Source organism: Hemitrygon akajei, chromosome 9, assembly GCF_048418815.1.
Source record: "Hemitrygon akajei chromosome 9, sHemAka1.3, whole genome shotgun sequence".
Lineage (NCBI taxonomy): Eukaryota > Metazoa > Chordata > Chondrichthyes > Myliobatiformes > Dasyatidae > Hemitrygon > Hemitrygon akajei.
This window is the reverse complement of record NC_133132.1, coordinates 85,450,450-85,474,067: the sequence shown is the minus strand read 5'-3', so window position 1 is coordinate 85,474,067 and position 23,618 is coordinate 85,450,450.

The window sequence follows — 23,618 nt, the reverse complement described above, 5'->3', positions numbered from 1 at the left end:
AAGGTTTTGAAAAAGTGGACTTAGGAAGAATGCTTCAAAGAGAATAACCAAGGGTAGTATAATGCAAGTAGTACAAGTATAGTATAAGACAGTCACAGAGAAATCCAAAAAAAGGAATCCCAAAGAAATTTCTTTACCCAATGAGCAGAGAGAATGTCTAACACTTTGCCACAGGGAGTCTTTCAAGTAAATAGCACTGATGCATTTTAAGAGAGCCTGGACAAACATTTCATGAATTTTTGAACAAACGATTGTGCTCAGAACTTTGACCGAGAAAAGACAGATAAAGCTTAAATCAAGCATGGACTGGTTAGACATAATGGCCTGCTTTGATGTTATTTTACTGCATTACCTTCAAATAATCAATTTAAGTTATTTCCCACTACATTTGGTCCAATTTTACAAAATACCACTCAAACACAACCTCAGGGCTAGACTGTCAAATAGCATTCTAGGCATTTCTCGCAATTTAGAAATACTTGTTTAATTTGTATCACAACAATTTTCCGTTGGCTGCATGTGTATTCATGCCTAAGAAATAAGATGTGTTAGTTTATTTTAATTTTTATACAAGGTGAGAAATCCATCAAATGATGCTTCGATCTGATTTTCTTTTGGGGATGATGACAGTAAATCTCTTTCTGCCATTGTGGTAATCAATTCCAAGATTTGATTTCAGACTGAACTTGCAAGTTGTGAATAGTCTTCGCTAAATGCCATGGACCTTTAAGAGGTTTCCTGAAAAATTTCATCATTGAATTGAATTGACTTTATTTTCTACATCCTTCACATACGCGAGGAGTAAAAACCTTTACATTACGTCTCCATCTAAAAAGGCAATGTGCAATTTATAGTAATTTGTAATAAATAGTATATACAACAGGACAGTCAATATAACATATAAATAGAATTGTATCAACATGAATTAATCAGTCTGTTGGCCTGGTAAAAGAAGCTGTCCCGGAGGTTATTGGCCCTGGCTTTTACACTACAGTACTGTCTCCTGGACGGTAGCAGCTGGAACAGTTTATGGTTGGGGTGATTCAGATCCCCAATGATCCTTCGGGCCCTTTTTACGTACCTGTCTCTGTAAATGTCCTGAATAGTGGGAAGTTCACAGCTACACATGTGCTGGGCTGTCCACATCATTCCTTGCAGAGTTCTGCAGTTGAGGGAAGTACAGTTCCCATACCGGACAGTGATGCAGCCAGTCAGGATGCTCTCAATTGTGCCCCTGTAGAAAGTCTTTAGGGTTTGGGAACTCGTACCAAACTTCTTCAACCATCTGAGGTGAAAGAGGCGCTGTTGTGCTTTTTTCACACACAGCCAGTATTTACAGACCACTTGAGATCCTCAGTGATATGTATGCCGCGGAACTTAAAGCTGTTCACCCTCTCAACACAAGATCCATTGATGTCAACAGAGTTTAGCTTGTCTCCATTCCTCCTGCAGTCCACAACCAGCTCCTTTGTTTTTGTGACATTGAGGGAGAGGTTGTTTTCTTGACATTAATATGCCAGGGTGATGACTTCTTCTCTGTAGGCTTCCTCATTATTATTTCAGATCAGGCCGATCAGTGTAGTGTCATAGGCAAATTTAATTAGCAGATTAGAACTGTGAGTGGCGACATAGTCATGGGTACACAGAGAGTAAAGGAGGGGACTTAGGACCCAGCCCTCAGGGGCTCCTGTGCTGAGGGTCAGAGGGGCAGAGGTGAGGGAGCCCACTCTTACCATCTGCCGACAATCTGACAGGAAGTCCAGGGTCCAGCTGCACATGGCAGGGTGAAGGCTGAGTTCTCTGAGCTTCCTGTCAAGCTTGGTGGAAATTATGGTGTTGAATGCTGAACTGTAGTCCAAGAACAGCATTCTCACATAAGCATCCTTCTTCTCCAGATGTGTAAGGAAAGTGTGTAGAGCAATGACTATTGTGTCATCTGTCGAGAGGTTGTGTCAGTGGGTGAATTTTGTAGGGTGTCCAGTGTGGGTGGTAGCATGCTGCAGATGTAGTTCTTGACCAGCCTCTCAAAGCATTTGCTTATTATTGAGGTGAATGCGAATGGACGCCAGTCGTTCAGACATATTACCTTGGTCTTTTTAGGTACAGTGACGATGGTGGATGCTTTGAGGGCACTTTACAGTGGGAGAGGGACAGATTAAAAATGTCTGTAAACACACCTACAAGTTGTGCCGTCCACATCCTGAGTACCTGCCCTCAGATGCCGTCTGATCCTGCAGCCTTGCGACTGTCCACTCATTGGAAATACCTGGTACTTCAGCCTCAGAGATGACCAAGGTGCAGGTCTCAGTGTTGGCGATATTGAAATGAGCATAAAAATTATTTAGCGCATCTGGGAGAGAGGCAGCGATGTTGGCAGCACCACTGCACTTAGCTTTGAAGTCTGCGATGATGTGCAGACCTTGCCATAAGCTGCGTGTGTTGTTGGTGGAGAGATGTGTCTGGATCTTGACTCTGTGTTGTCATTTTGCTGCCTTGATGACTTTGCCTAGATCTAGCTGTATTTCTTAAGATCCTTTTGGTTACCGACAATATAAGCTCTATCTCGCACGGTAAGTGCGGCTTGCATAGAACTGTTGATGCAGGGTTTCTGGTTTGGATAGACCTTGACCAATTATTGAGGGACAACATCCTTGATGCACTTCTGGATGAAGTTCATGACCTCTTCCGTGAACTCGGAGACATGGAAGACATTCCAGTGACGTCATCAAAGCAGTTCTGTAGCATGGAGACTGATTGGTCGGACCAACAGTGGACGGTTTTAACTGTGGCTGCTTCTTGTTTCAGCTTCTGCCTGTATATCGGCAGAAGCAAGATGGAGGAGTGATCCGACTTTCCAAGTGGCAGACGGAGGAGCGCTTCGTAAGCATTTTGGAAGGGAGAGTAGCAGTGGTCAAGTTTGCTTTCTCCCCATGTGCTCACCTGGATGTGTTGACAAAACTTTGGAGAGAATTTAGACAGCGACGCTATATTAAAATCTCCGGCAACAATGAAGGCAGCTTCTGGGTGTGCAGTTCCAGGGTGCTGATAGTCTTGTACAGTTCCTTGAGAGCCAGGAATAGTGCAGTTACATTCACCTACGTTATAGCACAGAATGAAGGGAAAATTATGACATTCAAGAAATAAGCTTATTTTATATTATGTCAGAATTTCCTTAACTTAACATACTGTGGGGTGGGGGGGAGGGATGTGTGGTTGACAGCCCACTCCAGCATTCCTAGTGCAATTGCGGGATTATTGTGCGATGTCCAAGGACATATTTTGTTATATTTCAGCTCAGGTTATAGAGATACTTGCTTTATTTATTTTTTGTGGTGTAATATATAATTGATGTAAAAAGTTATATTGCACTAATCTTAACCGAACATTTATTGTATTTGTCATACTATCAAGACACAGTCTTGACCAATTTGTTTCTTCAATTTTAATATTCAAATCACTTTCCCATTTTTGTCTTGACTTATGGACTCCTTGTTTAGTTGCCTGATTTTGAATCAAATTATACATACAAGATATAAATTTTTTAATATTTCCTTTTTGAATTAAAATTTCTATTTCTTTAGATTTCGGCAATAACATTGTTTGACCTAGTTTTTCTCTTATATAAGCCCTTAATTGAAAGTAACAAAATAAAGTGTTATTTGATATTTTATATTTATTCTTTAGTTGATCAAATGACATTAATATACCTCCTTCAAAACACCACAAAAAATAAATAAATTAAATCCAAGTTTATCTGATCAGTGTTTCCGAAGTAAACAAGAAACTGGTACATTTTTACATTCTACATGGTCTTGTTCTAAAATTCAACCTTTTTGGACAAATTTAAGACTTTTATTGGAACAAATTACGGGAATAAAACTTCCTCATAATCCAATATTACTTTTACTAGGTGATATTGAAGGGACAAAACCGAAACTCAAACTTAATAAATATCAGAAAGAATTTATAAAAATTGCGCTGGCTGTAGCCAAAAAGGCTATTGCAATTACTTGGAAATCAGATACATATTTAAGTATAGATTGTTGGAAAAAAGAAATCTATGGCTGTATTCCATTAGAAAAAATTACTTATAACTTAAGAGATAAATATGAAACATTTTTGAAAATCTTTTCAAAAGATTTACACCCGGCCCTTATTTACAAAAGACAGGATTAAATATATAGGTGCTCTGAAGAGAAAATTAATGGTTACTTGGGGAAAGAAATAAATATATATACTAAAGTTATTAAGAACTCCATGGAGCATGTGGAGACCTTCCAACAACCAGGCACTCTTTCTTTCTTTCTTTTCTTTCTTTCTTAATTTTTTTTATATAGGGAAGTTAGGGGGGAGGGATTAAGGGGAGGGGGGAAGGGTCACATACTTTTTTTTCTACACTTGTAATCATTTAAAAATGCAATTAAATAAAATTAAAAAAAAAGAGATACTTGCTTGTGGGTTTGTGGGTCACCTGACTGTAATCAGGGTGTGTAATAATCACCTACCCCATCTGTTTGTGACTGAGTGGGTTCACTCCCTGGGTCACAATGCCCTGTCTGTTTTTGTGCTTGTCACAATAAGTACAAGCCAGCTTTTCCTGATTGTCATCATGGACCAAATTCATGCCACATTGCTGTCAGGAGTGGGATTAGAAATTGACTGCAAAATTAAAGAGCTATGGCATCGGATGGAGTGCCTTAAAACCCAGGGAATAAGTCAAGGGACTGAGCAGTATGCCTACCCTGCTCTCCAGGGCCGGGCTTCCAAAGACGAGATGTTGACCCGGAGGGAGGACCAGGGAACCAAGTATCGTGCCTTCCCAGGGAGCCCCTGTGGGATGAGCGTCCCCAGGTTCCCCAAACCCAGGGAGTCAGCGGAGTGCGTCACCTGCCTCCCTCGTGACCCGCACCAGGTACCCCAGGACGCTGTAGCCATGGGAGGATGGGCAACATGGCAATCACCACGATGTCACCGAAGCAAGAGGAAGACCAATAGGCCTCAGCAATTAATAGCACAAGGTCCCCCCTGAAGCTCCCCAGGCACACTGGTATCAGCCGCCTGTCAAACCTGCTGCATGGCACGATGGTTGGAGCCCCACCGAGATGGCAGTGCACTTTGCCCAGGCACTGGAGGGGGATGTCCTGTGGGGCCGGCTGAGCAGCTTATCTACAGAACCCCCAGTGCAGCGCTGAAGCAGCGTTTCAAGCTGAGGCCATTGAGTGAAGAACTAGGCAGCAGACAGCACCCTCTGGGTGAAAGTCCGGTGGTATTCACTGCAGATCTCTGCCACTGTGCTCAGCATGGCTAGCCCCAGTTCCCTCCCGCGGCCCAGGAAGAGCTTGGTCTCCACACCTTTGTAAAGGCGCTAACGCTGGAGTGCCTTGGGCAGAATGTTTGCCTGACATCTGCATCATTGCAGGCCAAGGCGCTGGCAGAGGTGGAGGGGCAGAAACATTTTTAGCACTCCAAGGCTTTCCAGCATCACCGGCATGCTACAGGCCCAGGTTTGTGTCACTGAGATGGAGGAGCAAACTGACGAGGAGGAGTCGATGAGATAGGCCTGGCCAGCGCCACTCCAGCACTTCCATGTGCCATGGAGAGATATCTGCTACCTATGTGGCGAGGTAGGCCACGTGGCCTGGAATTGGCCCACACCACCGCCATGATACAGACCAGCACAGCTATTGGTGAGCGTTGAGTGTGCAGTACCGCCCGAGACCTCCAGCAGAATCCCTCCATTGCCTCTCTGGGTGAAAAGCAAGGCTTATACATGGACTGCGTGGTGGAGGTCATCAGAGGTCATCGTGCATTGGTGGACACGGCATCAACCTTCACCGTGATCCATCTGGGTATCCTCCCCAACACAGACCAGCCATCCCTGCCTGATGATGGTCCAGCTGGCTATGGCAACTGTGCGATGATGAGTGGGCAGAGGTGGCCACACATCGCAGTCAGGAAACACACAGTGGAGCACGAGGTGACATTCGGGAGTCCTGTATCATTAGCCTGGACCTGCTGTCCCGCTGCCCCTGTGGATGTGCTGGGGGCATCTCAGAGCTAAAAACATGGCTCTCCAGCAGAGGGGCTTCAGAAAGCAGACCTGGCAGGCACAGCAACAACCACCTCTGGCCTCGTAGCAGCTCGCCGCAGTGGAGCACACCCCGCAGCGGCCTGACACAGCACAGCGGAACCAGGGGCAAGGCCAGCAGCGATGACGACATCCCCACCATCGACCAGCAGCTGCTCAGTGAGCAGGTCAGCGATCCCGGGTTGGCCTGTGCGAGGGGATTTTTTTATTAAACAAAATATACTTTATTCAAAAAATAAAATTATATACACTAAACCATTCAATTATGCTCAATCCTTTACAAGTGTCTCCTTTGCGGTCTTTACGCTTCCACAGTTCTCGCCTCCCACGTGGCTTTCTGTTATTCCATATTTACATACCCTTTTTGAAGGGTATACACCCCAGCCCCCTACCCCTCAACTCCCGCGGGAGAAGAACCCTAGACTGTGATCCTTCCCCACCGGGCCCTTGCGGTGGCTGCACCAAGTTTGAGTGCGTCCCTCAGCACGTACTCCTGCAGCCGAGAATGTGCCAGTTGGCAGCATTCCCCCACGGACATCTCCGTGTGCTGGTAGACCATCAAGTTTCGGGCCGACCAAAGAGCGTCTTTCACCGAGCTGATGATCTGCCAGCAGCACTGGATGTTGGTCTCCGTGCGTGTCCCCAGGAAAAGCCCATAGATCAGAGAGTCCTCTGTCACGTAGCTGCTGGGGATGAACCTTGACAATGTCCCTTCCATCCTCCTCCACACCTTCTCCGTGAACCCACAGTGTGCAAAGAGGTGGGTCACCGACTCCTCCTCACTGCAGTGTGAGGGGATAGCTGAGCATGGGGCGGCAGCCGGAGCGGGCAGAGGTCTCTGCCCTGGACCCGGAGACCAAAGCCCTATACGTTCAGTGGGACACATCACTGACCTGGCGGTGGCAGTTTTCCGACGACAACAGATATCTCCTGCAGCTGGTAGCCCCCAGGGCTCCTCGGCACAGTGCTGCAGTCAGTGTGTGGGCTGGTGAGGGCCAGCCATTTTGGTGTTGCAAGGACATTGGTCATGCTTCTATTGGCCGAGGCACAGGTAAGACGTGGAGCTGTAAACACAAAGTACACTGCAGATGCTGTGGTCAAATAAACACGTACAAACAAGCTGGAGACGTGGAGCTGTTTGTGCACTGCTGCAACACTTGCATGTCCCAGAAGGGGCCAGGCAGCCAGTCTGAAGTGCCAGTGCAGCAGTACATGGTGAGGGTCCCAGTAGGGGTCTACTGCCCCTCTGGAAGAAGGGACTATCCCCCAGTGCACTAGGCATCAGCGTCGACCGCCACCAGGACTCTTGGGCTTTGTTGTTGTTGCAATGTGAGTATTATTAAAAGTAAGTTAATACTAATCAGGAAGCTGTTGATACCAAGAGGCGGGATCCGCGGTTGGTGGGGTTTTTACTTCCGCTCTTTTTACTCCCAGTCTGCATTGTATATAGTTCCTCCACCCATGCCGCACGAGGTACCTGAAAGCCTCTGTATTATAAATATCATTTGCCGTCCCAGATAAAGATGTTCTTTTGGCCATAAAATTGTTGAGTGGTCTTTTGTAATGTAGAAGTTACCACAGTTGTGGACTCTGGGGTTGTGGGGGATGGCTGACCTTTCAGATAAGGGGCAGGGTGGCATTCCAGGGGTCAGGGTGGTCGAACTGTCTCCAAAATTCCTACTGGCTAACCCTCTCTATTGTTCTCATTTTAAAATGCTTTTGTGGGATTATAGTGGAATGCTCAAGTTGATTAATTGTTATGTTTTAGCTCGGGTTACACAGTTATTTGCTTGTGTGTTTGAGGGTCACCCTGACTGTTATCAGGGTGTGTAATAATCACCTCCCCAATTGTATGTGGCTGAGTGGGTTCTCTCCCTGGGTCATAGCGCCCGGTCTGTTTTTGTGCTTGTCACAATATAAACAGTTGTTGAGTTAAACGAACTTTTCTCGTCTATTGCCGTGGACTGGATGCTCGCCACAATGCTTTATTAAGGCTCAATCGCATGTATGTTACCCTGAGGCCTAAGACTACCCTTCGCACTGTCAAAAACTCCACCAATTTTGTATCATCAGTGGATTTACTGAACATGCTTCCCAGAGCCGCATCTGAATTATTCATGTTTATTTCAATCGACAATGGTCCTTGTACTGATTCCTGTGAAACACAGCTGGACAATCCTCTGCAATTACTCTCTGTCTCCTATTTTTGCTTCAATTTGCCAACCTTTCTTAATCTTTTGAACTATTTCTAATATTGGGCCTTTTCAAATGTTTTACTGAAATCCATGCTAATACATCTATTGCACTGTCCTCATCAATATACTTTGTTACCTCTTCAAAGTATTTAATCAAATTGGTCATACAGGATTTGCCTTTAAGCAAAGCCATGCTAGCTGTTACTGATTACTTTCTATTCCTTCAAGTCATCATTAATTTGTGAAAATTCGTTAAAATTAATTTAAAGAGCTACCTCCTTATGTCTTAACTTGTTCAGTGTATTCTATTCCTGAGATACAGTTTCAGGTTGGGCACTTGGAAATTAACTTTTATTTGAGATACTGCAATATACATAGAAACATAGAAAACCTGCAGCACAATACAGGCCCTTCAGCCCACAAAGTTGTGCCAAGCAAGTCCTTATCTTAGAAATTACTAGGCTTACCTACAGCGCTCTATTTTTCTAAGTTTGATGTACCTATCCTAAAGTCTCTTAAAAGACCCTATCGTATCCGCCTCCACCACCGCTGATGGCACCCCGTTCCACGCACTCACCACTCTCTGAGTAAAAAACTTACCCCTGACATCTCTTCTGTACCTACTCCCCAGCACCTTAAACCTGTGTCCTCTTGTGGCAACCACTTCAGCCCTGGGAAAAAGCCTCTGACTATCCACATGATCAACGCATCTCATTATCTTGTACACCTCTGTCAGGTCACCTCTCATCCTCCGTCGCTCCAAGGAGAAAAGGTCGAGTTCACTCAACATATTCTCATAAGGCATGCTCCCCAATCCAGGCAACATCCTTCTAAATCTCCTCTGCACCCTTTCTATGGCTTCCACATCATTCCTGTAGTGAGGTGACCAGAACTGAGTGCAGTACTCCAAGTGGGGTCTGACCAGCATCCCATATAGCTGCAACATTACCTCTCAGCTCCTAAATTCTATTCCACGATTGATGAAGGCTAATATACCATACGTCTTCTTAACCACAGAGTCAACCTGCACAGCTGCTTTGAGCGTCCTATGGACTCGGCCCCCAAGTTCCCTCTGATCCTCCACACAGCCAAGAGTCTTACCATTAATACTATATTCTGCCATCATATTTGACCTACCGAAATGAACCACTTCACACTTATCTGGGTTGAACTCCATCTGCCACTTCTCAGCCCAGTTTTGCATCCTATTGATGTCCTGCTGTAACCTCTGACAGCCCTCCACACTATCCACAACATCTCCAACCTTTGAGTCATCAGCAAGCTTACTAACCCATCCCTCCACTTCCTCATCCAGCTCATTTATAAAAATCATGAAGAGTTGGGGTCCCAGAACAGATCCCTGAGGCACTCCACTGGTCACCGAGCTCCATGCAGAATATGACCTGTCTACAACCACTATACCTACTATACACTACTGTATATACTATACACTACTGTATATACTATACCTATACCTATATATAATACATATTTTAAATTTCTCTTGTTCTATTCATTGACAAAAAGATATTTCCCTTTAAGTACTTAAGTGTCCCAAGCACAGAGATTGTAAACAAATTGAATAACTTTCTATGAGGTTTTCATTAGATTTAGCTCAGTCTGAATCATCACTCAGAAGGTAATATATCCACCAATTTGCATCAACACTGGCAAAGATTATGCAAACCCTCACGCAGTTAATTAATTACTATTGGTGTTGCTGTGAGTTGTGTTACAAATCATGTAAGTAGGCCCTAATTAAAACTTGCAGCCATGTAATCTCTTACAAGAATGATTTCTTGCTGATGTCCTTCCTGGTTATGGTTTTAAGTGATAAAGAGGCCTTACAATATAAAAGTAACTTGTCTTAACATCTTGAAGAATTGCATGTGTTTTATTTCCAAATGACAAATTAAATCACAGTGAACAATTCTTATTGCCAGTATTTCAAATTTAATTTGAGAATTTAGCCTCCAGAATAGTGATCTAGTCATTGGGTATATTTAAAATGGATGTTGATCAGCTCTTGATTAGTAATGGCATCAAAGGTTACAGGAAGAAAGCAAGAGAATGGGGTTGATGAAATGCTGGAACAATTCCGATGGGCCAAATGACTTAATTCTGCTCCTGCATTTTATAGTCTTATTATTATGGTCTAAATCCAACCTATTAACTTGGTTTTAGGAGTTGTTGCCACTTTTGCAAATGTTGAAAGGAACTTTCCAGCAAACCTACCAGTAATTTGAGCCAACTGCATCAGAAATAGAGTAAAAATATGCATTAGTAATCTTGCAGCAAGGAAGCTGGAGCCAATTTTGTGATGACAGTTACTTTCTTTATCAACTTTTCATAGGATGAGTTCCCAATGCATTTGAATATAACTATAAATACAGCATAAGGCTTTCTAAATCTGACACAATGTTTCTAGTTGATTGCACCATTTAGGTATTCCAGACAAAATGCTTTAGAAGGTTGGAATTTCACTTAACATTGAAAATAGTTCAATAATTCAGTGATAATAATTCTGATTCTATTCTAAGAGCTGTTGAACTGATAAGCCTTAGAGAAATCACACTGAAGGCCATGTCTGGTGTTTGGGCTCAAAATATCTGAGTTCCTGAGAGTTCTTCAGGAAAGTTCAAACTAGTCTTGATTGATGTGAGCCTAATGCACAGAACAGTCCCTAATAAATCAGTCTTACTCAGAAGATAGTAGGGATGAAGGTAATGGGAAAATAGGCAGTTAACCTTTAATGTTGGAGCTATGACATAGTAACACAAGGGACAGAGAATGGGATAGTATACAACCATTAATTAGTCTCCAAAGGTATGAAGAAGAAAAAAAATTACCAGTTACACCAGGTATTTTAGCACTTCCTATTTATCTTCAACTTTGAGATTATTTTAATACCATTAAATAAAACATCAAATTTTGATTTGCTGAAGATTAGAAGAATTTTGCTTCCTTGTAACAACTTAAATAACCTCGAGGAGCCATAAAGATGTAATATTAGACCCAGGGTGAATCTTGACCCCAGAGTGAAGTTTTCACATTTTCTTGTGACTATATGGGTTTCTTGCAGAAGCTCCAGTTTCCTCCCACACCCCAAGGATATGACTGTGGTCGCTGTAACTCACCACAAGTGTGTAGTTGAGGTGAATTGTAACAGTCTGCTACTGGAACTACGGTATATTAACAGCATAGGGGGAAATACATATTATGTTAATTTCAGTTGATATAATTTATATTTCCATGTTTTAATGTACTGTGTTGCTACTGTAAAGAGATGATTCATAATGACATTTATGTGTAACATTTATGGTGTGTAACACCATAATAATAAACTGGAACTTAAAAAATGTGAAAATATATGTTATTTTCATAGTTTCCAAAAATGAAACTGTTTAAATGGCACATATTGTGGGTAGTTGTTTTGACTTAATGAACCAGATTCAAATTATAATTGTACAAACCAAAACTGTTTTATTGACTCATTGTATTTTGAATGTCATTGAAGGCATTAGGTAAAGTTGACGAGCATTGGACTGTCCAAGTATTAGGTTACCCAGAACCAATTTCCTCTAAATCCATTGTTTCTAAACTATCGGAATTCATTGCCCTTGAAATAATGCAACTGGAGCTGGCTGTCTTTGAAAACAGACATACCGTACTTGTTTCAGCTCTCTTCAATAGTTGCATTCAATGTGATGCATAAGCTTCAGTACATTATACATTACCTCTCTGAACCTCACAGCTATTTCATAAAAGCTTCTCAAAGTCAAGCCATTTGATTACTGCTCCACTTTGTCGAAAGCCTAAAACAGCTTTAAATGATAGCTAGCTAGTTGATCCACTGGTTTAAGCAATGCATGATGTCCAAATAGATAAAATGTTATTAGTTTGTCCAGTATGCTCACTGATGGAATCCATATATGAGACATAGCTGAAGTAAGATAAATACTGCATGTAAACAAGGCCTTTAAGAGACCTGGTCTCTGCCTACTGCCAAGCACCCATTTACAGTAATCCTATGTTAATCCCATTTTATTAAATGTCTTCACATTCCCATCAACTATAACCCCCCTTCCCCATCCCCAGCTGTACACTAGAGGTCATTTACAGTGTCAGTCTAACTGTTGGACTCTGCTGTGTTAATCCAAAGTTCTTTCAGAAAAGAGGCATAAAACTTGATGCTTCATGATCATTTTATTAAGCATTAATAGAATAAAGAAATATCGAAATGAACAGTAACAGGAGCAGAAGCTAGTACCAGAAGGCTGAAAGACAAAGAAACTAAGATGGCACTGCCTTGCAGTCAGCTATTTTTATACCCACAGATAAGGAAAATTCCATTCACATTCATAGATAAGAGTCAGCCAACGGGAAAGAACTTATTCAAATAATACAACACCAAAAGAAGCTTCCAGAATTGTACCAGTGCAGCCACAAGGGGAACACACTGAACAACTGCATATACAGTACATAGTGTGACTGCTATGAAGCAGAGTGAGCTGTTACTTGTACATATATCAGTAATTATATGAAGTACAAGCAGGCAATTACTTGTTAAACTGCAAAGAAAATAATAATTAAACTAATATAGAATTGAACAGTTGGATCCAACATAATCTACAAATCATCACATCCCTGAGATGTGGGATGAAACTGGAGTATCTGCAAGGAACCCCACATAGTCATTAGAAGAACATGCAAACTCCACACAGACAGCACCTGAGATCAGGATTGACCCTGGGTCTCAAGCTCTGTGAGGCATTTCTTCTACTATGTGCATAGAGAGTTACAGTAATCCTTGAAGGCCTTGGAGACTTCTTCCAACTTCTCACTCATGGGCCTACTTGTTTGGTGGATCCCTCTGTCTCAGCGGTCAATTAGTATTTTCACCTTCTTTCTTCCCCTTTGTCAGCTATAGTCAGCTAGATGAAGAGAGAAAATGCTTCCTTTTATGCTTCCATTCAGCTGACAAGTTACTAGCTTTCAAGGACAGCTGTGGAGGAGATTCTATCTATACGATCTTCCAACATACTCCTCAGAGGTGTACTGTTCAATGGAGAAAGACTAAATCTAATCATTGGATAACATGTCTATCCTGTGCTATTTCAATCATACTGCTGCTGCCATACTGTTATAGCAGATGAATCCAAAATCTGTCATGTTCAATCTTCTCCTTCTGCCTTTTCACTCCTAGAAAGCAGAAAGTGGGTACAGAAGCCTGAAGGCACACACTCAATGATTCAGGAACAGCTTCTTCCCCTCTACCATACGATTCCTAAATGGACATTGAACCCATCAACATTACCTCACTTTTTAAAAAAAAATTATTTCTTTTTTGTACTATTTTAAAATATATATATTAAAGATTTTAATAATATACTGTTACGTACCTCTAGGGTTCATATTTTCTGTGGACTATCACTTTAAAATGTCGGGAGAATGAGACTGGCTTTTGTACACTGTTTGAGCTGTTACAAAGAGAGAAAGGGAGGTGTCCAACACAGTGAATGAAAGAGAGAGAGAGAGACAGAAACTGCTCGAAAGATTGATGTTATGGTTTCTCTACAGTTTGTTTACCTTTCCACAAGGACACTTGTCTGCTTATAAAACTCCTACAGAGAGAGGAGGACGGAGCAGGTTGATGGACAGCTGGTGTCCAACATGTGAAGATAAAAACCAGGTCTGCTGTTACACAGACAGACACACGCAGTTTCAGACACTGATTGAGCTTTGTTGCACCCACAAGAAGGTGGGGTTTTTGGAAGATCGATTCAGGGAAAGCGATCAGTTGTTCTCATAGTGTGAACAAGTGCGACCAGTGGGGAATTATTTGTGTGTCTACCCTCGCCTGGGTGATAATTCCACCACTGAAGAATGGTCATACATATCATGGTCATAGTCGGTGACCACAACAGGACTTCGGAAGACAACAGGAAGATCGATGGCATCAGCTCACCTCTCTCTCTCTCTCTCTCTCTCCAACGCTACTCAAATAATTACCTTGAACTGAACTGTATTCACTACATTATCGTAAGACTCTATTCATTCACCCCTTAGGTTTGAAAGAGTCTAGTTTTGTTCCTAGTTCCACACTTATGTACATATATATCTTTGCTAACCTGGTTGATATATCTGTATTTATAGTACTGTATTGCGTAGTTACTAATAAACACTATTAGTTATTAGCAATACCAGACTCCAATGTGTTTTTCATTTCTGCTGGTTCTTTAACCAGTCACGGGGTACATGACAATACTTAATGTGTAATTAATTACTAATAAATATATATATATATATATATATATATATATATATATATATATATAATTGATTTACTTTATATATATATATAAAGTTGATTTACTTTTTTTCTTTCTATATTATCATGTATTGCATTGAACTGCTGCTGCTAAGTTAATAAATTTCACAACACTTCAAATGGTAATCAGCCTGATTCTGAATGAACTGCCCAATGATTCTCAACTGCTTTTCCAGGCAAAATCTTTTTAAATGCCTCTCTAACACCATATTGAGTTAGGTTGTCTCCAATAGCTGTTTCAACACGAGCTGCTACTTACAGTGGGTTCTTAGTTTTAAGCTTATTTCTGATCTACTTACAAACCTGCAAGATTGTTGTCCTTGGTAATAATGATCAAAGGGCAGGCAAAGCTTTGTACACGCAAATGTTGTATCATTATGAAATGGTGTTAAGTGTTACGAGAAGTTTAATTGGGTGACGTGAACTCATTGGGCCAGACTGTACCTTTGAATAATTTTTTAAAAACTGTTATTGTCACAGTGGCTAAATTGCCAGACAAGGGATCAAGATGCCTGAACTAACAATCCAAATTTGAATTCCACTATGACACACATGGAATTTAAATTCAGCTTATAACTGAGAATTTGAACAGAAAAGTAATTATGATAAAAAACAACTAGGTTATTGTAACAACAAACTGGCAATAAAGGAGATCCTGTCCAGCATATATATGACTCTAAATCCATCTTTGTCTTATAAATGCCTTTTGAAATGCCAGTAAGACAAGTTACTCTGTCATTACCGACTCTACCTGTGGACGCACTCTGGGCAAGCACCTTGTAATCAGTGGAAGATCAGACCCATTACCTCTCCAAGTCGCTCGCTGCTTTTAGATCTTGGAGTCATAATGTCTGAGTTATATGGCACACAGATAGGCCCTTCAATCCAGCATCTAGAATATACAACAGTACTGCACAGGACAGGTCCTTCAGCCCACAGTGTTGTGCCAAACCAATTAAATTAGTCATCAAATGGCTAACTAATCTAATCCCCTCTGCCTACACAATGTCTAAATCCTTCCATTTTCCTCACATTCATGTGCCTACCTAAACACCCCTTAAAGGTTTCTAATGTATCTCTCCCTATCACTGCCCAGGCAGGGCATTCTAGACATCCACCACTCTCTGTATAAAAAGATCTTGTCCTTCACATTTCCTTTGAATTGCGCCCTCTCACCTGAAATAAATACTCTCTGAAATCAGACATTTCAACCCTGGCTAAAAGAACTTCATCAAAAACCTTAAGGACAATGGACAATGTGAAGTGTTGCACATTGGTAGATCAAGTTTAAAGAGCTAAGGTTAAGACCGTAAACAGTTTTGAGGACTAGAGGGATCTTAGGATCCAAGCTTATAGCTCCATGTAAGTGGCTACACAGGTTTATAGAGTGGTTAAGAAGACTTGCCTTTATTAGTTCAAAAGTCATTAAGTTATGTTGCAGCTTTATAAAGCTGTAGTTAGGCTGCATTTGGAGTATTGCATAAGCCATGGTTTCCCAAATGCTCATAAATCATATCCCTAAGAATTCTCTCCAGTAATTTCCCAACTAGGGTCCATCCATTGATCGTCATTGATGAAGACCTCGACATCATTAGTACTTTTTACGAGGTTGACGCTCAACTCAGCACAGATGGAGAGCATACAAGGGAGCCGGCTGGATTCAAACTCGACACTTCTTTCACCGAAGTCCAGCGCTGATGCCACTATGCCACCAGCCGACTTAAGGTGGTGTCGAGACTAGCACTTAGTTTGGATTTCAGTGAGGGAGATTTGCGCAGCGTCAGCCACACTCTCTCTTCCCAATTCCCATCTGGATCCAGTGGTAAGACAGGAGTCAAGACAGCTGGAGATGGGACTAGGTGCAATGGATGACCAGGGAATCTTCTGTGTCTTGTCGTGCTCTACGCATTCCACGACACTTGCAGAGACCACCTTCTTGACCGTTGGACCTTCCATTGGTCTCATCTGCACAATCCGCCGAAGTCTGTCTTCACATGCTGGGATAGACAACTCCCTATCTCACCAAGGGTTTGAGACCCGTTGGCTACCCTCATCTTGTTTAGCCGGCTTGTCGAAGCCATTGCCCTGGGTGTGGCCACTGTCGCATGCAAGCAGCTACGGGGAGCCACAGGTGAGAGCTGAGTGCCAGGTGAGGACCAAAGGTGGACAAATCACCTGAAAAGGACGCAAATGTTCCCCCACCAGAGGCGCTACCCCTCCCTGACACCCCATACACCCCAACTACTAATGTAAGATTCACCAGTCTGTAGTATCCATGATAATCCCTGGTTCCACTCTTGAATAATGGAACAACATTAGCTCCAGGACCTCACCTGTGGCTAGAGAAGACACAAAACTATCATTCAATGCCCCAGCAATCTCTCTACTTGCCTCTCTCAATAACCTGGGTTACACCCCATCAAGCCCTGGAGACTATTCCAACTTAATGCTCTTTAGAGAGCATTAAAGAGCATTAAGGAACCTAATATTCTGTCCTTTTTACTTCAAAATGCCCCATCATATTAATATTCTTGGCACTGATCTCTCAATCCACCACTTCCTTCTCCTTGGTAAATACTGATTTGAAGTACTCATTAAAGACTTCACCCATATACTCTGCATCTGTTTCCCCTTCTATCATCTGCATACAAGCATTTCTCTTTTTATCCTTGAGTAGTGCTACTCTCTCCCTAGTTATTCTCTTGCTTCTGATGTACATATAGAATGGCGTAAGATTCTGCTTAATTCTACTGGCTAGGGACTTTTCATGGACCTGGTTTTCCCATTTCCCTTCTTGAGTTCTTCTCTGGCTTATTTATAATAATCATTGTCTCTGTTTGCTTCTAGCTTCCTAAGATTTATCTACACTTATTTTTCCTTCTTGACTAAATTCATCACTTCCCTCGATATCCAAGCTTTTTTTACCTTGTAAACCTTGTCCTTCCTTCTGACTGTAACATACATGTTCTGTACTCTGTGCAATTGGTTTTTAAACACCCTCCACATGTTGGATATAGACCTACCCAAAAGCAGCTATTCATAATTAACTCCCCTGAGTTCTTGCCAAATGCTCTCGTAATATGCCCTGCTCTAATTTAATACTCTCCCACATAGCTCATACCTATCCTTATCTTACCTAACAAATGCTGCCCCACTTAAACCTCTTGCACTCACTAAAACCCTCATGACACCAACCCTCTTGTTTTTATACCTTTCCTTAATCTGCATGCATATCAGTTATCAGTTGGCTACTGGGTATCGGTAATACAACCCCATCAAAATGATTGCACTCTTCATATTTTACAGTTCTACCCATACAAACTCATTGGCTGAGACCTCCATTATATCCCCTCTGAGTGCAGCTGTGGTGTTGTCCCTGATTAGTAGTGTAACTTCTCCCCCTCTTTTACTTCCCTCTCTATCTTTTCTAAAACATCAAAACCCTGAGATATTAAACACCCATTCCTGTCCCTCGCTGAACCAAGTCTCTATAATGGCCACATCATAGTACCATGAACTGATCCATGCTCTGAGTTCATCACTTTTATCTATAATACTCCTAGCATTAAAATATACAGAAACTATCCGTTCCATTGCACCTATTACTTCGCTCCTGCATGTTTTTACTGGCCCTGACACCTACCTTCCTCTTGATCCCCCCACTTTCTGACTTGATGCTCTGGTTCCCATCTCCCTGCCAAACTACGTTAAACCCTCCGGAGCAGCACTAGTGAACTTTCCGGCCAGAACGTAGTTAAAAAAGGGAGGTAATCAGAGTAGAATGGCCAGAATGATTCAAGCTTACATGAAGTTGACAGTAATTCAAATAACTACGCATTACAACAGTGGTTTGTAGAAAAACATTTTGTATACATATGCTGAAAATTGAAAAGGATGGGCTAGAGCAGCAGAAGACGACAAACACACTTTCGGTGGCCACTTTATTAGGGTCAGGAGGTACCTAATCAGTGACTACTGAATGTAAATGTATTTTCCAGTACTCTTCTTCATGTTGTTAATTTAGTACAGTGATTACTCGCAGGGGCAGTACCACATCCCAAGGTGTACGTGTCCTAAAGTGGTATTAGGGGAAATAGAAGTTCTTGGGGCGGGGCATTCAACATTCTTTGCAAGGAGGGACAGTAAGCAGCATCCTAACTTGAGGCACAAGATCTGACTGACTGTTAGTAGAGCAGGCACTTCCAAAAAAGGCAGTGGAACACGCGAAGAACCATAGCTCTGCAGGCAGTGAGCAATCGTCGTCACAACGCGTCTGAAACTCGGCGATCTAATCCGACATTACCAACCAAACAGACATTATTGGGTTGCATTAATTAGCAGCCAGGGTGCTCAACAGTTCCCCTTGACTCGCAGCACAGAATGAGTTAATGCAACAGTTTTGGGTTGTTATTGAAGAGAGTCCAGAGAGGTTCACGAGAATGATTCCAGGAATGAAGGGGTTAACATATGAGGAGGTTTGGCAGCTTTGGGCCTGTTTCTTATGGTAGACTTATTCAGAACTAGAAGCGACAGCCTCAAAATTGAACGGTGAGGTAAGGAGAAAACTTCTAGCCAGAGAGCTGTGGATCTGTTGAATGCTCTGACACAGACTGTGGTGGAGGTCATGTCCATGGATATACTTAAAATGGAAATTGATAGTTTCCTAACTGATCAGGGCTCAAAGGATATGGTGAGAAGGCAGGTGTATGGGATTGAGTGGGATCTGGGATTAGCCATGATGCAATGCCAGCACAGACTAGATGGGCTGAATGGCCTAATTCAGCTCCTAAGTCTTATGCTCTAATTTAACAGTTGGTAGGTCAAGTACACCCTCTCAACTTTCTCTACAGATCAATGGAAAACAGGTTGAGCAATGATGCAGTACAGGCTGGAACAAAACAGTGAAATGGAGATAATCAGTGAACTTGCTGACGCTGAAGATACCTCTTGGAATTTTCAAAGTACCCTTGTGTCGTGCGTGCAGTCAAGACTATGAGACCTTCTGTGATTGGTCAATCATGCTGGTTGGAATAGTATAACAGTAGCTTACTGACCACCAGCTGTATCCTGACAAACACTCAGATTTCAATCTGAATCCTTGGCAACATAATTTTTGCTGCTGTGATTGTCTTCATCTTCACTTCACCATTCTGTTGAGTATCACTACCATCATTCCATCCACGTCAAGTCACTGCCATCATTAACATTTGATCAGCATTGCCAGTTTGTGTTAGTTTTTTTTATTTTCATTAGCCCTGTTAAGGATGGATAAAAACATACAGCACAATCTCTATGAGTCTGCAGGTGGTGAAGCCTTGAATTTTAATCCTGCTAAGAAACAGAAACTACAGAAAGTGCATTCATACAATGTTACATATCTGGAGTATGGTTTTATTCCATACCCATCAGATCAGCAACACCCCATGTGTCTTATTTGTAATAATGTACTGTCTAATGAAGCCACAAAACCATCAAGATTGCGAGAACACTTCCGTAAAAGACACCCTGAAAATGGTATTACTCAGTTCCAGAAGATGAAAGAAGCATTTGAAAAGCATTGCACACTCCAGTCATTTGACAAGAAAGCTAAAAATGCCCTTTATAGTTGTCTCATTGTTTCTTACAACATTTCCAAAATGATAGCAAAGTGTGGAAAATCTCATACAATTGGTGAAAGATTAATAATGTCTACTGTATCAGACATGCTCACCACTGTTCACAAAAAGGAGACCAGTATTTTAAAGTCAATTCCTTCAAGTAATAACTGTGTAGCTCATCATATCAATGAAATGAGTAAAGTCATTTAGCCTCAACTATGCACAGAACTACAAAAAAACAGAATTTGGGATAGAACTGGATGAAGGCATTGTTAATGGCATATGTATGGCTTACTAAAAATGGAAAAGTTTATGAAGAGATTCTCTTTTGAAGGTTCAAAACAAATATCAATGAAGAATCAATTTACGACCAGCTCAAAATGTGTATTGCGGATAAAAGTATTCCGATCAGGAACATGGTTTCTTGTGCAACAGATGGAGCACCATATATGACAGGTCGCCATGCTGGTTTAGTGACATTTAGAAATTCCAAGTCTGTTTTCAATCCATTATGTAATTCATCTTCAATATCTCACAGCCAAAAACCTCAGCCAGTGATTCTTTCAAGCATGACTCATGTAATATCTACTATCAACAAAATTAAATCTCATCCATTAAAATAGCAGAATAGTTTGCCTGTTATGCCAAGATAACGATGAAGAGTTTGAATGCTTGCTTCTTCACACTGAATTGCTTCGGCTGTTAAAAGGCTGCTACTTAAAATGTTTATTTGGTTTTTTTGACACTTTCGTTAAATTTTTGCTTCAAGTCAACAAGAGCTTGGGAAACAAGATTGAATTATGTAAGATGTGGCATACCTAGCTGATCTGTATGACAAAATGAACATTCTAAATATGAAACTGCCGCTGAGAATTTTAATTTAATCCAGGGAAAATGCAGTGTTCACGTTTATTGGAAAATTGGAAATATATAAGCAAAACATTGGGAGAAGACTGTTCTCACAGTTTAACTGCATGGAAAGTATGGCATTCTCTTTCACAGATGGTGATTTATGAGAGTCCAGCTTACATTTGCAGTTACTGAAGCAGGATATTCAAAATTGATTCAACGACTTGAATGATGTGGAATTTCCAGACTAGGCAATTAAACTATTTTTTTGCAAGGTGGAAGAGTAGAATGGATCTTGCAAAAAGAAATGAGCTTAAACTTGGAGTGATGAAGAAGCAGAAATGCTTTTCAAAAATGTTGTCTTTTGTAGTATGTGAAGTTTCCTGGTCATTGGAGAAGCCCCAAACTATTCTTCATTACATTTCCACCCTCCTAGCTTGTTGAAAGAGGCTACAGTGCAGTGAAACACACAAAAAAAAACCAAAAATGGCAGAGATACTTAAAGCATCCTTGGCCACAGGTGAAGTGCCAGAGAACTGGAGAATATCTAATATTGATCATAGAAAACATAGAAAAACTACAGCACAGTACAGGCCCTTCGGCCTACAAAGTTGTGCCGGAAATGTCCCTATCTTAGAACTTACTAGGCTTACTTATAGCTCTTTATTTTACTAAGCTTCATGTACCTATCCAAAAGTCTCTTAAAAGACCCTATCGTATCCGCCTCCACCACCGTTGCTGGCAGCCCATTCCACACACTTACCACTCTCTGAGTAAAATACTTACTCCTGTCATCTCCTCTGTACCTAATCCCCAGCACCTTAAATCTGTGTCCTCTTGTGGCAACCATTTCAGCCCTGGGAAAAAGCCTCTGACTATCCACACAATCAATACCTGTCATCATCTTGTACACCTTTATCAGGTCACCTCTCAACCTCCGTCGCTCCAAGGAGAAAAGGCCGAGTTCACTCAACCTATTCTCATAAGGCATGCTCCCCAATCCAGGCAACATCCTTCTAAATCTCCTCTGCACCCTTTCTATGGCTTCCACATCCTGCCTGTAGTGAGACTACAAATCTTTTGTTTAAGAAATTCTCTAAAAATAAGTTAGAAAATTATAGGCTGGTGAGCCTGACATCAGTAGTGGGAAAGTTAGTGGAAGGTTTTCTAAGGGACTGAATATATAATATTTGGATAGACTGGGACTGATTAGGGATAATCAACATGGCTTTATGTGTAGTAAGTCATGTCTAACCAATCTTATAGACTTTTTTGAGGAAGTTACCAGCAAAGTTGATGAAGACAAGGCAGTGAATGTTTTGATGTAATGGGTGTAGTTGACAGCAAGGAGGACTATCAAAGGTTGCTATGGAATCCAGATCAACTGGGCACATGGGCTGAAAAGTTGCAGATGGAACTTAACACAGACAAATGTGAGGTGTTGCTCTTTGGAAGCACCAGCTCTATGGTAGGTATTACACAGTGAGTGGTAGGGCACTGATGAGTGTAGTAGAATAGAGGTATCTGGGAATATAGCTGCATAATCCTTGAAAGTGGCACCACAGGTAGGTTGGGTCATAGAGAATGCTTTTGGTACATTGGCCTTCATAAATCAAAGTATCAGGTACAGGAGATGGGATGTTATGCTGAAGTTGCATAAGTCATTGGTCAAGCCTAGCTTGGAGTTTTATGTGCAGCTTTGGTCACCTACCTCTAGGAAAGATTTAAGATTGAAAGAGTGCAGAGAAAATTTTCAAGGATGTTGGTGGGACTTGACTTGCCTTTTTCAGTGCTGAAGTATTCTATGACTCAGTGACTCTATCAAGATAGGATCTGTGCAGTTCCTAATCAGAATTGCATGCATGTCCTGTAGCTGCAGCGTCGATGCAGGCATGCAAGTCAGCATTTAATTGTCCCATTGCAAACCACAGTGCAGCAACAGTAGAGACTTCCAAATGTGAGGGAAAATGTGTTAGGGTGGGGTAACGTGGTGCTTTCATTTGTGTCTTCATTCCCATCACAACTTTGTTGGGTTTGATCAACTGCCTTAAGTAGCCCCATGTGCTTATGGGGCCAGTGTTCTCAACATGTAACTTGGTAGTGATGAATGAGCTGCTTTCAGTGAAGAGAACACCATTAAATCACAGTGTAGTAAATACATCAATGCAACATGTCACATTAATGAACCCTGTGTAGTGTACTCATATTTTGATTTACAAGTGAATGGCAGAAGCCACTTATGTACAAATGCTTCCATGCCTGCTGGCCATGAAGAAGACACAGTGAACAAGCTTATGACATCATTAGGTGCATGGCAGTTGCAAAGGTGAACTGTAGATGGCGCATAGGAGCTACTGATATGCAGTTCCAGTCAGGAGTGATATTTTATACAATCTATCAGGGAAAAAGTCCCTTTTATAGATACAATCAGTGGCCACCTTATTAGGTACACCTGCTCATTAATCCAAATATCTAATCAACCAATCATGAGGCAGCAACTCAATGAATAAGAGCATGCAGAGATAGTTGAAAAGGTTCAGTTGTTCATACTAAACATC